The sequence below is a fragment of the Sander vitreus genome, chromosome 5 (assembly GCF_031162955.1).
Source record: "Sander vitreus isolate 19-12246 chromosome 5, sanVit1, whole genome shotgun sequence".
NCBI lineage: Eukaryota > Metazoa > Chordata > Actinopteri > Perciformes > Percidae > Sander > Sander vitreus.
This window is the reverse complement of record NC_135859.1, coordinates 37,351,246-37,364,754: the sequence shown is the minus strand read 5'-3', so window position 1 is coordinate 37,364,754 and position 13,509 is coordinate 37,351,246.

The window sequence follows — 13,509 nt, the reverse complement described above, 5'->3', positions numbered from 1 at the left end:
AACGTACTGACCCTTTGCAACTTTCTGTGTTTTTATTAAGGACACAAACACACATTGATCGACCTGAATTAGGATCAATGCTTCCACTGAACATGGCGTTTGTGACAATGACCTTTAGACCGTCATTTAAGCGGCGCTGCTGTGTCTAGGCTATCTGATTTCAGCCTGTTCTCATGGCACATTTGTCCTCATAGGGAGGAGGTCAGGGGGGGAAGTTTGGCTCCTAAAACACAAGACTTTCAACCAGGAAACAGTTGTTCATGTCCTGAAGAAGCTAATAAACTTAACTGACGTCTCACCATGACTGTCACCTTTCGTTGGCTAAATTTAACCGTCATGAGACCAGCTGATGATCGCCTAATTGCGCAGGAAATCATAAGAACACGTTGGGAATGAGAATGTGTTGTATGAGGTCACGTCGTTTCATCGTATGCATGCGGCAACGATAAGTTTAGACATCAAAATGACTAGTTAAGATTAGGGAAAAAATTATGGTTTGGATTCAGACACCCCGGGAACATGAACACCTGTTTCCTGGTGAAAGTCTTGTGTTTTCTCCTTAACTTCTTCAGGACATGAACACCTGTTTCCTGGTGAAAGTCTTGTGTTTTCTCCTTAACTTCTTCAGGACATGAACACCTGTTTCCTGGGTGAAAGTCTTGTGTTTTCTCCTTAACTTCTTCAGGACATGAACACCTGTTTCCTGGTGAAAGTCTTGTGTTTTCTCCTTAACTTCTCCAGGACATGAACACCTGTTTCCTGGGTGAAAGTCTTGTGTTTTCCCCTTAACTTCTTCAGGACATGAACACCTGTTTCCTGGGTGAAAGTCTTGTGTTTTCCCTTAACTTCTTCAGGACATGAACACCTGTTTCCTGGGTGAAAGCCATACATACATACATACATAAATATACAGCAGCAGTCAATGTGCTGCTGACAGTAATTAATACGTGGAATACAAACCAATTACAGTGCGTTACTTTTCACAGAGATATGTACAAATACTTAATTAGAACCGCCTGCGTCCCTGATGCGTTTCTTTCCAACAAAATGTTTTTTTAATCACTTTTTGTATAAAAGTGTCATGCCAGCCTGAAGCCAACATCCCTTCCCAGATCACATCCTCCAATATCAGATCACCTTTGTAATTACAGTATGTTGTTATCACGTGTCAAGGCCAGGGCTCCCTGATCATGCAACTTCCCATGCAAACCTCACAGCTTTCAGGTTGAAGGTGCACGAGCATTTCTAGCTGAGATAAACAGAGATGGTGACAAAAGACAAGAAGACACGGGGCAGATACAGTCATGTTCTTTGTTCAAAGATAAGTCACGACGACATGCAGAGTTTTGTCTCTTTTTTAAGACTTTTTTTCGACCTACTATACTATGACTTTTTATGACTTTTTTCGACATAGTATACTATGACTTTTTATAACTTTTTCGACATACTATACTATGACTTTTTATGACTTTTTTCAATATACTATACTATGAGTTTTGTTGACCCACAGACTCTCTTTACAGTTTGAGAAACCACCAGAGAAGGAAAATATGATATGATATTATAGATATATATATTTCAGTCCAGTGATGATCTAAAGACACCAAAGGCAAGGCAAGGCAGCTTTATTTGTAGAGCACATTTCAGCAACAGTGCTTTACATGAAAAAAGATTAAAAAATTAAAAACAGATAAAATACGAGAATAAAAGGTACACTGCAGTATAAGAAATTAAACATTGAGGAGCAGTTAAAACAGTTAAATATATAAAAGCAGATAAAATAACTTTCCTGGACTCGGTGATCCCTTTTTTGGAAAGCCAAGGCTTTTTGACCAATATGACAGATATCTCAGTCTGGTCCATATCTTCTAACCATCTCACCCACTATGGGTCCAGATGTGTTGCACGGCTTTGAGGTTTCATTCCCCATATTCCCCATTCACCAAAGCATCATGCAGCATCAGGACAGTCTCAGTGTTCACAGGAAGACTGCTCCATTACCAGCTGACACAACTTCAGTGAACAAGAAACCCTCTAATGGAGGCCATAATCCTGACAACTTAAACACAAAGTTCAAGTTGCTACTTTGTATTATATGTTCTTCATGTCAAGTGAATAAAGTGTATTCATTGGTAATTTTTTATTCATTAGTAAGACTTCAAAGTTATAACACAGTTATTACACTACACAAAGTTATAAAACAGTTATTACACAGTTATTACACTACACAAAGTTATAACACTGTTATTACACTACACAAAGTTATAACACACAGTTATTACACTACACACAGTTATAACACACAGTTATTACACTATACAAAGTTATAACACACAATTATTACACTACACAAAGTTATAACACACAGTTATTACACACAGTTATTACACTACACACTGTTATAACACAGTTATTACACTATACAAAGTTATAACACATAGTTATTACACTACACAAAGTTATAACAGTTATAACACACAGTTATTACACACAGTTATTACACTACACACAGTTATAACACACAGTTATTACACTATACAAAGTTATAACACACAATTATTACACTATACAAAGTTATAACACACAGTTAAAACACACAGTTATTACACACAGTTATTACACTACACACAGTTATAACACACAGTTATTACACTACACAAAGTTATAACACAGTTATTACACACAGTTATTACACTACACACAGTTATAACACAGTTATTACACTATACAAAGTTATAACAGTTATTACACTACACAAAGTTATAACACAGTTATTACACTACACAAAGTTATAACACATAGTTATTACACTATACAAAGTTATAACACATAGTTATTACACTACACAAAGTTATAACAGTTATTACACTACACAAAGTTATAACACATAGTTATTACACATTTATTTCACACAGTTATTACACAATACAAAGTTATTCTAACGATATATTTTAACGGTTATTATAACGGTTACTAAAAATGTATATTAAAGTATATCAAAATATGTCACAAAAACTCATAGTATGTCAAAACAAGTATATAAAACATAACATATACATATAACTATATCAGATCTGACTTGAGAGTTTTTATTTTCTGTCTTCAGTAATGTGAACAATAACGGCGCTTTTCCATCACGTGTTACCTGCTCGACTCGCCTCGACTCTACTCGCCTTTTTTGGTTTTCCATTACGAAAAAAAGTCCCTGGTACCTGCTAACAGGTACTTTATTTAGTACCACCTCAGTCGAGGTTCCCAGCGAGCTGAGGCGATACCAAAAGGTGACGTGAAAGCGACAGATGGGGGCGTCCTGAACAAACCCGCCATTCTTAAATAGTTTAGCCAGCTGTGTTTATTTCTGCTGCCTCCAGCTTCATTTGAAACTAAATGTGTCTTCTGACAACAACAACACACCTTCCACGTTCTGTGTGTCGCGTTAGGTCACGGCAGTTTCCTGCGGCGCCGCTATGACGACCAGCCACGCTGAGGCGGTACGAAAATCTGCAATGGAATACGGACGCACAGTGAGGCGAGTAGAGTCGAGGCGAGTAGAGTCGAGGCGAGTAGAGACGAGGCGAGTAGAGTCGAGGCGAGTAGAGTCGAGGCGAGTAGAGACGAGGCGAGTAGAGACGAGGCGAGTAGAGACGAGGCGAGTAGAGTCGAGGCGAGTTGAGTCGAGGCGAGTAGAGACGAGGCGGTGGGAGGGCGAGGGCGAGTGGGAGTCGAGGGCGAGGCGTGGGGCGAGGGCGGAGTAGGGAGCGAGGCGAGTAGAGTCGGGGCGGTGGGAGACGAGGGCGAGTAGAGTCGGGGCGAGTGGAGTCGAGTCGGTGGGGGTCGAGTGGGGGACGAGGGCGAGTGAGACGAGGCGGTAGGGGACGAGTCGGTGGGAGTCGAGTGGGGGACGAGGCGCAGTAGGGACGAGGGGCGAGTGGAGTCGGGCGAGTAGAGACGAGGGCGAGTGGAGTCGAGGCCGAGTGGGGGACGAGGGCGGTGGAGTCGAGGCGGTGGGAGTCGGTGGAGTCGAGGCGAGTGGGGGACGGGGGGCGGTGGGGGACGAGGCGAGTGGGAGTCGAGGGCAAGTCGAGGCGAGGCGAGTGGAGTCGAGGCGGGGCGAGTGGAAGTAGGGGGCTGAGGCGAGTCGGGGCGAGTGAGAGGGCGAGGCGAGTCGAGGCGAGTCGAGACTGAGGCGAGTCGAGTCGAGGCGAGTCGAGACGAGGCGAGTGGAGTCGAGGCGAGTGGGAGGGGCGAGGCGAGTGAGAGTCGAGGCGGTGGGAGTCGGGGCGGTGGGGGACGAGGCGGTGGGGGACGCAGGGGCGGTGGGAGTCGAGCGGTGGGGACGAGGCGGAGTCGAGTCGGGCGAGTCGAGGCGAGTGGGGGCGAGGGCGGTGGGGACGCAGGCGGGAGTAGAGTCGAGGCGAGTAGAGTCGGGCGAGTGGGAGTGAGAGACAGGCGAGGGTCGGTCGGGGCGGTAGAGAGGGCGGTAGTGGGAGTCGAGGCGAGTCGGTCGGGCGAGTGGGGACGAGGCGCGGTGGGAGACGAGGGCGAGTGAGAGTCGGGGCGAGTGGAGTAGAGAGCGAGGCGAGTCGAGGGACGAGTCGGAGTCGAGGCTGATGGGAGTCGAGGCGGTGGAGTGGGAGACGAGGCGAGTCGGGCGAGTCGGGACGAGGCGAGTCGAGTCGAGGGCGAGTCGAGCGGTAGGGGCTGAGGGCGGTGGAGGCGAGGCGAGTCGGCGGCGAGTGGGGAGCGAGCGGGCGGCGAGCGAGGCGAGTAGAGTAGAGGCGCAGTGGAGTCGAGGCGAGGCGGAGTCGAGGCGATCGAGTGGGAGCGAGGCGAGTCGAGTCGGCGAGTGAGAGACGAGGCGAGTCGAGCGAGGCGGTGAGAGTCGAGGCGATGAGAGAGCGAGGCGGTGGAGTCGAGGGCGGTGGGAGTCGAGGCGGTGGAGTCGAGGCGAGTGGGGGCGAGGCGAGTAGGGAGTCGGTCGGCGAGTGAGGGCGAGGGGGCGGTGGGAGCGAGGCGAGTGAGACCGAGGGCGGGCGCGGTAGGGAGACGGGCGAGTGGGAGTGGGAGGGCCGAGGGCTAGTCGGAGTCGGTGGGAGTCGAGCGAGTGAGACGAGGGCGGTGGGAGTCGAGGCGAGTGGGGTCGAGGCGAGTGGGAGTCGAGGCGGAGTGGGACGAGGGCGGTGGGAGTCGAGGCGAGTGGGAGTCCGGGGCGGTGGGACGAGGGCGAGTGGGAGTCGAGGCGGTGGGAGTCGGGCGAGTGGGAGTCGAGGCGAGGTTGAGTCGAGGCGAGTGGGAGACGAGGCGAGTGGGAGACGAGGCGAGTAGAGTCGAGGGCGGTGGGGACGAGGGCGAGTGGGACGAAGGGCGGAGAGTCGAGGGCGGTGGGGACGGCAGGCAGTGGGAGTCGAGGCGGTGGGAGTCGGTCGAGTGGGAGTCGAGTGGGACGAGGGCGGTGGGAGCGAGGCGAGTGGAGGCGAGGTCAGTGGGAGTCGAGTGGGGAGCGGGGCGGTGGAGGGGCGAGGCGAGTGGAGTCGGGGCGAGTAGGGGAGCGAGGGCGGTAGCAGAGTCGAGGCGAGTAGAGACGAGGCGAGTGGGAGTCGAGGCGGTAGAGTCGAGTAGAGTCGAGGCGAGTAGAGACGAGGCGAGTGAGACGAGGCGGTGAGTCGAGGCGGTCGAGGGTCGGGCGACGGGGAGTCGAGGGCGAGGGCGGTGGAGTCGAGGGCGAGGCGAGTCGGGCGGTGAGAGACGAGGCGAGTCGAGGCGAGTCGAGAGGCGAGGCGGTCGAGTCGAGGCGAGTCGAGTCGGGGGCGAGGCGGTGAGGGCAGGCGAGTGGAGTCGAGGCGAGTGGAGTCGAGGCGAGTAGAGGGACGAGGCGAGTGAGAGTCAGGGGCGAGTAGAGTCGAGGCGAGTGGGGATGAGGCGGTGGGAGTCGGGGCGGTGGGAGTCGAGGCGGAGTGGGGACGAGGGCGAGTCGGAGTCGAGGCGAGTCGAGGCGGTAGAGACGAGGCGAGTGGGGGCGAGGGCGAGTGGGAGTCGAGGCGAGTAGAGTCGAGGGCGAGTGGAGAGTGAGGCGAGGCGGAGTCGAGTCGAGGCGAGTGAGACGAGGCGGCAGTGGGAGTCGAGGCGGAGTCGAGTCGAGGCGAGTGGGAGACGAGGCGAGTAGGGAGCCGAGGCGAGTGGGAGTCGAGTGAGCAGTGGAGAGCGAGGCGAGTCGAGTCGAGCTAGCCGAGGGCGAGTGGGAGTCGAGGGCAGAGTGGGAGAGCGAGGCGAGTCGAGACGAGTCGGTCGAGCGGTGGGAGTCGGCGAGTGGAGGTGAGGCGGCGAGTCGGGCGAGTCGAGCGACGAGTCGGTCGAGTCGAGGTCCGAGGCGGTGCAGGGGCGATGGGACGAGCGGCAGAGCGAGGCGCGAGTCGAGGCGAGAGCAGTCAGGCGAGTCGAGCTGAGTCGAGGCGAGTCGAGTCGAGGCGAAAGTGCAGGCAGTCGAGTCGAGGGCGAGCGAGTCGAGGCGCAGGGGCGAGTCGAGCTGAGTCGAGGGCGGTGCGAGCGAGTGAGGCGAGGCGAGTGGAGTCGAGGCGAGTAGAGGCCCGAGGCGAGCAGAGCGAGGCGAGTCGAGGCGAGCGAGTCGAGGCGGGCAGGAGTCGAGGCGAGGAGGGACGAGGCGAGTAGGGGCGAGGCGGGGCGGTGGGAACGAGGCGAGTAGAGTGAGTGAGGGGAGTCAGAGGCTGAGTCGAGTCGAGTGCAGAGTCGAGGCGAGCAGAGTCGAGGCGAGTAGAGTCGAGGCGAGCAGAGTCGAGGCGAGCAGAGGCGAGGCGAGTAGAGTCGAGGCGAGTAGAGACGAGGCGAGTAGAGACGAGGCGAGTAGAGACGAGGCGAGTAGAGACGAGGCGAGTAGAGTCGAGGCGAGTAGAGTCGAGGCGAGTAGAGACGAGGCGAGTAGAGTCGAGGCGAGTAGAGTCGAGGCGAGTAGAGACGAGGCGAGTAGAGTCGAGGCGAGTAGAGACGAGTCGAGGCGAGTAGAGTCGAGTCGAGTCGAGGCGAGTAGAGACGAGGCGAGTAGAGTCGAGGCGAGTAGAGTCGAAGCGAGTAGAGACGAGGCGAGTAGAGTCGAGGCGAGTAGAGTCGAGGCGAGTAGAGTAGAGACGAGGCGAGTAGAGTCGAGGCGAGTAGAGTAGAGACGAGGCGAGTAGAGTCGAGGCGAGTAGAGACGAGGCTGAACATCTAATGAAGATTTGAGGTTGAGTGTTCAACTCCTGGAGGTGCAGGTTATGTTACCCCTGAAAGTGAGGAAGTCAAATACACTTAACAGTTCAGAAGAGGATCAGATCAGATAACTCAGTGTGGTAGAACACTGGTTGTGGCCTCAAACCCTATGAGGTGCAGTTTATTGTGAGGTTTAGCACCCAAAAAGAAGAAAAAAGTCATAGTATAGTATGTCGAAAAAGTCATAAAAAGTCATAGTATAGTACATTGAAAAAAGTCATAGTATAGTATCTCGAAAAAGTCATAAAAAGTCTTAGTATAGTATATCGAAAAAGTTATAAAATATATAAATAAAATATAAATGAAATAAACAGTTTTAGCTGACCTGAAGTTGGCATACCAGTTCAAACCTTTCAGAAGCCTTTATATTAAATGTTAAGATATATATACATATACCCTGATATATGTTATCTTATGTCCTTCTAATTAGACCGTGATATAAAATCTAGGACATACTACCCAGCTATACTTTCAATTCTTATGCACATATATATATACATATATGAATGTGTATATATATATATATATATATATATATATATGTATAATACAGACACAGAATGTTAAATATAGGGAATTATTGGTGTCAACTATCTGCTGAATCATTCTGCTTTTACAGGCCCTCGAGAGAGAGAGATTTTTAAAAACAAATTCTCTAAATCAGTTCTCCGAGATCTTGGTGATCTGACCTTCAGATAATACAATAACTTTCCCCTATTTGTGATAAAGCTCCTATCAGCCATAATTTATGGAGCTGTTGCTGTGCAGGGCCGTCGTGACTTCTTGGACTCTGATACCGCTGAAGGCTATCAGTTGAAAAGCGTCTGACAGGATATAAAACCTGCGTGATGGAAATCTGCTCAGAGGAGCCTCAAACATCAGCACACTCCCATCACATTATCTCTTTCATCAGCCAACAGCTGGATGTTTGGACATTTAAAACATTCAGAAGGAGCGTCAACTACTTCATTTAATCCTCTAATTGTGCAATAACATAATGTATAAAAACCTCAGGTGCAATTAGGGTTGGTCATGAGCCGTTTTGAAAGTTTTTTATATCAGAAATATGGGTTTCTTAACAACCAAATTGCCCCAAAATAACTTGGCTGGGCTAGGGTTAGGGGGGTTAACCCTAACCCAAAAACAAACTGCGCCAACCTGCACCACGAACCATAACAAACAGTGTTCCAGCCAATAACTGACAAGAAGGAGCTGGTTGAGCCATCACTGCAGCAGCATTAGCCAGTAGGCTACTTCCACAATGCGCGTTCATGACTCAACCAAATCCTCCTTGACGGTTATTGGCTGGAACACTGTTTGTTATGTTTGGTGGTGCAGGTTGGCACAGTTTGTTTTTGTTGGTGTTTGTAGAGCCTGGGCTGTCTACAGAGACCACGGTTTTTTTACAGTGGGTTCAGGGGACAGTCAGCTAGCGGACAGTGAGGAGATATTTGCTGTATGTGACTGTGTTGTAGCCTAAAAAACGCGTCACATCACTTAGAGCACCTTTAAAATGTTCTGAAACAATAACAAAATGTTCTAAGTATAAGAGGATAAACAGGTTTGGAATTGGAGAAAAGAATTCTCCACGACCCTTTAGGGGTTCGTACTTTAATATTGTTCCACTTTATATATCCATCCATCCATCTTCGTCCGCTTATCCGGGGTCGGGTCGCGGGGGTAGCAGCTCCAGCAGGGGACCCCAAACTTCCCTTTCCTGAGCCACATTAACCAGCTCCGACTGGGGGATCCCGAGGCGTTCCCATTCCAGGGTGGAGATATAATCCCTCCACCTAGTCCTGGGTCTCCCTCGAGGCCTCCTCCCAGCTGGACGTCCCTCCACCTAGTCCTGGGTCTTCCCCGGGGCCTCCTCCCAGCTGGATGTGCCTGGAACACCTCCCTAGGGAGGCGCCCAGGGGGCATCCTTACCAGATGCCCGAACCACCTCAACTGGCTCCTTTCGACGCAAAGGAGCAGCGGCTCTACTCCGAGCTCCTCACGGATAACTGAGCTTCTCACCCTATCTCTAAGGGAGACGCCAGCTACCCTCCTGAGGAAACCCATTTCGGCCGCTTGTACCCTGGATCTTGTTCTTTCGGTCATGACCCAGCCTTCATGACCATAGGTGAGGGTAGGAACAAAAACTGACCGGTAGATTGAGAGCTTTGCCTTCTGGCTCAGCTCTCTTTTCGTCACAACGGTGCGGTAAATTGAATGTAATACCGCACCTGCTGTGCCGATTCTCCGACCAATCTCCCGCTCCATTGTCCCCTCACTCGCGAACAAGACCCCAAGGTACTTGAACTCCTTCACTTGGGGTAAGGACTCATTCCCTACCTGGAGAAGGCACTTTATATATATTTATATTATTTTTTATTGTATTTCTTCTTATATTTTTGTAGAGCTGACTCTCAGAGTAATACACAAACATTTCCAGGTAATGACCCTGTATCACCCTGTACCTGTGCAAATGGCAATAAACATCTATTCTAATTTACCACTTTCTTTTCACTTCATTCTTGTTTTCCTTGGGTCAAATATGTAAAATATATAAAACCCATTTTCAAAAGGTTTCTTTATTGGAAATTTTAGCTTCTTTCAACCAAATTTTCAAAAAACATAATGTGGATGGTTCCATACAACGGTCTGCACAAGTAAAATAAATGATCAGCTCACTACTTTCATTGAATTTGGGTGTTTTATTCAATTTTCTAGCATTTGAAAAATAAATGGACAAAAATTTTCGAAAAACAAATATTCAAAAACATCAAAAGGTGCAGAAGAAAATCGACAAAAACATCGGGAAAAGTGACAAAAAAACTTGGATAAAAGTGACAAAAATGTTGGGCTTTTCCTAACATTTTTTGTTACGACCAAAACATTGAAAAAAAAAAAGTTTTCATTTTAACCAAGAAAAACAGAAGAGTTGCTTGTTTGTTGGTCGACAGGAGGACAACACAAGGGTTAATAGACAACATATTCACGTACATTATGGAAAATAATGTAGACAGCAGGCTATTATATAATGACAGTGATCATTCACCCGTTATCATTGTCTATCACTGTAATTATAGGAAACCCATGGATATTAGTCATCTCAAATACAAAAGAGTAAGAACTGCGGAAAACATAAATGCTTTTAAGGAAGAGTTACTGAAAAAAACTGGAAAATATTATATGAGGAAAATATTTATAAAGCATACAATGGATTTCTTAAACATTTTAAATCACTGTATAACAAAAATTGTTCTGTAAAACAATACAGTGACAAAGTAAAACAAATAGTCCATGGATCAGTAATGGTTTATTAAATGCCTGCAAAAAGAATAATACACTTTATAGAAAACTTATCAAGTATCGTGCCCCAGAAGCAGAAAATAAATATAAAAAGTATAGAAATAAATGAACTAATATTATGAGGATATGTAAGAAAGAATACTATAATAAAATATTAGATGATAATAAAAATAACATGAAAGGTTTATGGGATATTCTAAATACTATCATTAGAAATGGAACTAAAAATGGGAAAACAAGTTACCCAGAATTTTATATTGAAAATGACAAGAAAATAGAAAACATGGAAACGTGGTTGGTGGTTTTAACAATTTCTTTGTAAATGAGGGACCAGATCTAGCAGAAAAAATTAAAAATCCAGAAACAACAGATGGGGTAAATGCTGATCTGTGGAATAGTAATCCGACCTCTATTTTCCTTAGAGCAGTGGAAAGAAATGAAATACTGTAATAGACAATAGTATATTGTCTTGACCATAGATTGTGTTTTGCACTGCAGTTTCTCTTGAAGCCTTTCTACATTTTTGTTTTGTTGGGTTTAGTAAATGTATGCATTTTGTTTCTTTTGCTGCAGAAATTCAATACCGAAAATGAATGACCCATCTCAGAGTAGCTTTATAGAATATACGGTCTATGACAAAAAAGAAGACAGAGACAGACTTGTCCTAGTACTCGTCTTCCTCTCCCTTGTGCAGGCATTTTCCGCCTTTCTTTGTGTTCATCTATATTGTTCCAATAGGACCTCTTTTACTGTATGTACTATCATATGGTCGTGCGATTGAAAGAACCTCAACATCTGAGTGTGTTTCCTAGATGTCAATCAGCTGTGATTGATATATTTGCATAACTTCAATCCGCTATTTCTCAGTAGCAATGGAACAAAATCCAGGGGATATATTTGTGTTTCAATGTACAATATGAACAGCTGTTCACTTTGACGTTAGCCTATAAGTTAGGTTTAGAACATGATGTTATTTGTTCTGACATACAGAGTGAAAGCATTTGTAAATTGGTCAGTAAAGATCCATTGTTTTGGTCTTGGTTGAGCTTGTGTGTAAAAGAAGTTCAAGCACTTTACATTTGTGTTAACTGTATGCATTTTGTGTCAAAGTAACAAGAAATGTGTTAATTGTATATCCTACACAGACGGATGTTGTGCTAACTGTGTTAAGAATTTAGGAAAGTTGTTACAAGTTTTGAAAACATTGTCATAGCAATCGTAATAAACTGTAATAAACACTGTAAAAAAAACTGTAAAAGTAAATGTTCCACGGATTGGAATAATATTGATATGATTATAATAAAACAAGTTGTTGAAGAAAGTACTGAACCACCAGCTCATATCTGTAACTTGTCTTTTTACAAAATATATTTATGGACAGACAGGGTGGGTACAATCTGAGAGAACAAATAAACTTTTAAAAAACTCAACATAGTATGTGTATCACGATCGGTGGGGTGAGTTTTTGGAATGGGTTAGACCAGGTGCTTAAACATTGTACAAACATAACAAAGATTAAAAAGTTATATAAAAACACTTTATTAAAAGGATATGGAGAGGAAGGGAGATGATTGTGAAGGTGGGTTAGTGCACGGATTGTTATGGGGTGGTGGATTACGGAAATGGGTTGTTGACTTACTTAAAATGTAAATAAATAAATAAAAGGGTTCGGTACGTGTAAAATTAGAGATGTATTGTTGTGTATATTGATGATCCTGTTGTAAAAATACATGATATATAAAGAAATGAGTTAAAGTGAATGAAGGGTGGGAAACGTACAAGCGTCGGCTTCATCCTGCTCTTTTTCGGACATTTAAAAAAAAAAATATGAATTGTAATAGTATTTATAATATTATTTGTAACACTGTATAGATATTGTTCTTTTTCCTTTGGTGTGTTGCTATGCACTTTTTTATTTTATAGTTATATATATAGTTATTATATATATATATATATATATTTTTTTTTTTATTTATTTATTTTTTTGGTTTTTAGTTTTGTTCAAAATAAAAATAAATGAAATGAAATAAAACATTTCAGAGAGAAATATTGTACTTTTTACTCTACTACTACATTCATCTGACAGCTTTAGTTACTTGTTACTTTACACATTAAGAAACCGTGAAAGATCATCCCGAACCGTGGTTTCCTCCGACAGCTCATCAAACTGGACCGCCAGCTCTTCGGGACGCACTGAGCGAGTGCTGTATCCAGATGTGTTCCCTCCTACCTAAACCAGAACCAAACCGTATAACCCTACTATGTAACTCAGTACATGTACTCCAGTACTGAACTTCAGTCCAACTGTTGAGGTACTGGTACTTTACTTGAGTCTTTTCTTTTCATTCCACTTTCTACTTCTACTCCGCTACATTTCAGAGAGAAATATTGTACTTTTTACTCGACTAGTTTAGTTTAGTTTATATTTTATTAATCCCGATGGGAAATTACAATTACAATTACAACTCCACTATATTCATCTGTTACAGCTTTAGTTACTAGTTACTTTACACATTAAGATTCCTGCACACAGAACACATGTAGTTTATAAAATCTGATGTTTTATTATAAAGGAAACTAGCCAGAGTAAGACAGACAGACAGACAGACAGACAGACAGTTTATTGACTAAAAGTATTGATTATTTACATGGAGTCTGGGGGGTTTGGTGATGTTGATTTCGGGGCTGTTTCATGTTAAACTAAAAGGATCTTCCTTTTTAACTAAAAGGTCTATCTCTGTAGGGATCCTTTCATAATGTTGTCAGACACTTAGAATAATAATCTGAGTCTGTCAGCGGCAAACAGAACTTTTAGTGGATGCTAACGGCTGCTGAGCATTGGTCCTGTAGGGTTAAATGGCAGCTCGGGTCAAGGCTTGTGTGTTGATCTGCTGCAGCCTCAGCTTGACGTGAGTTACGGTAAAACATGATTACTCAGAACGTATGCAGGGG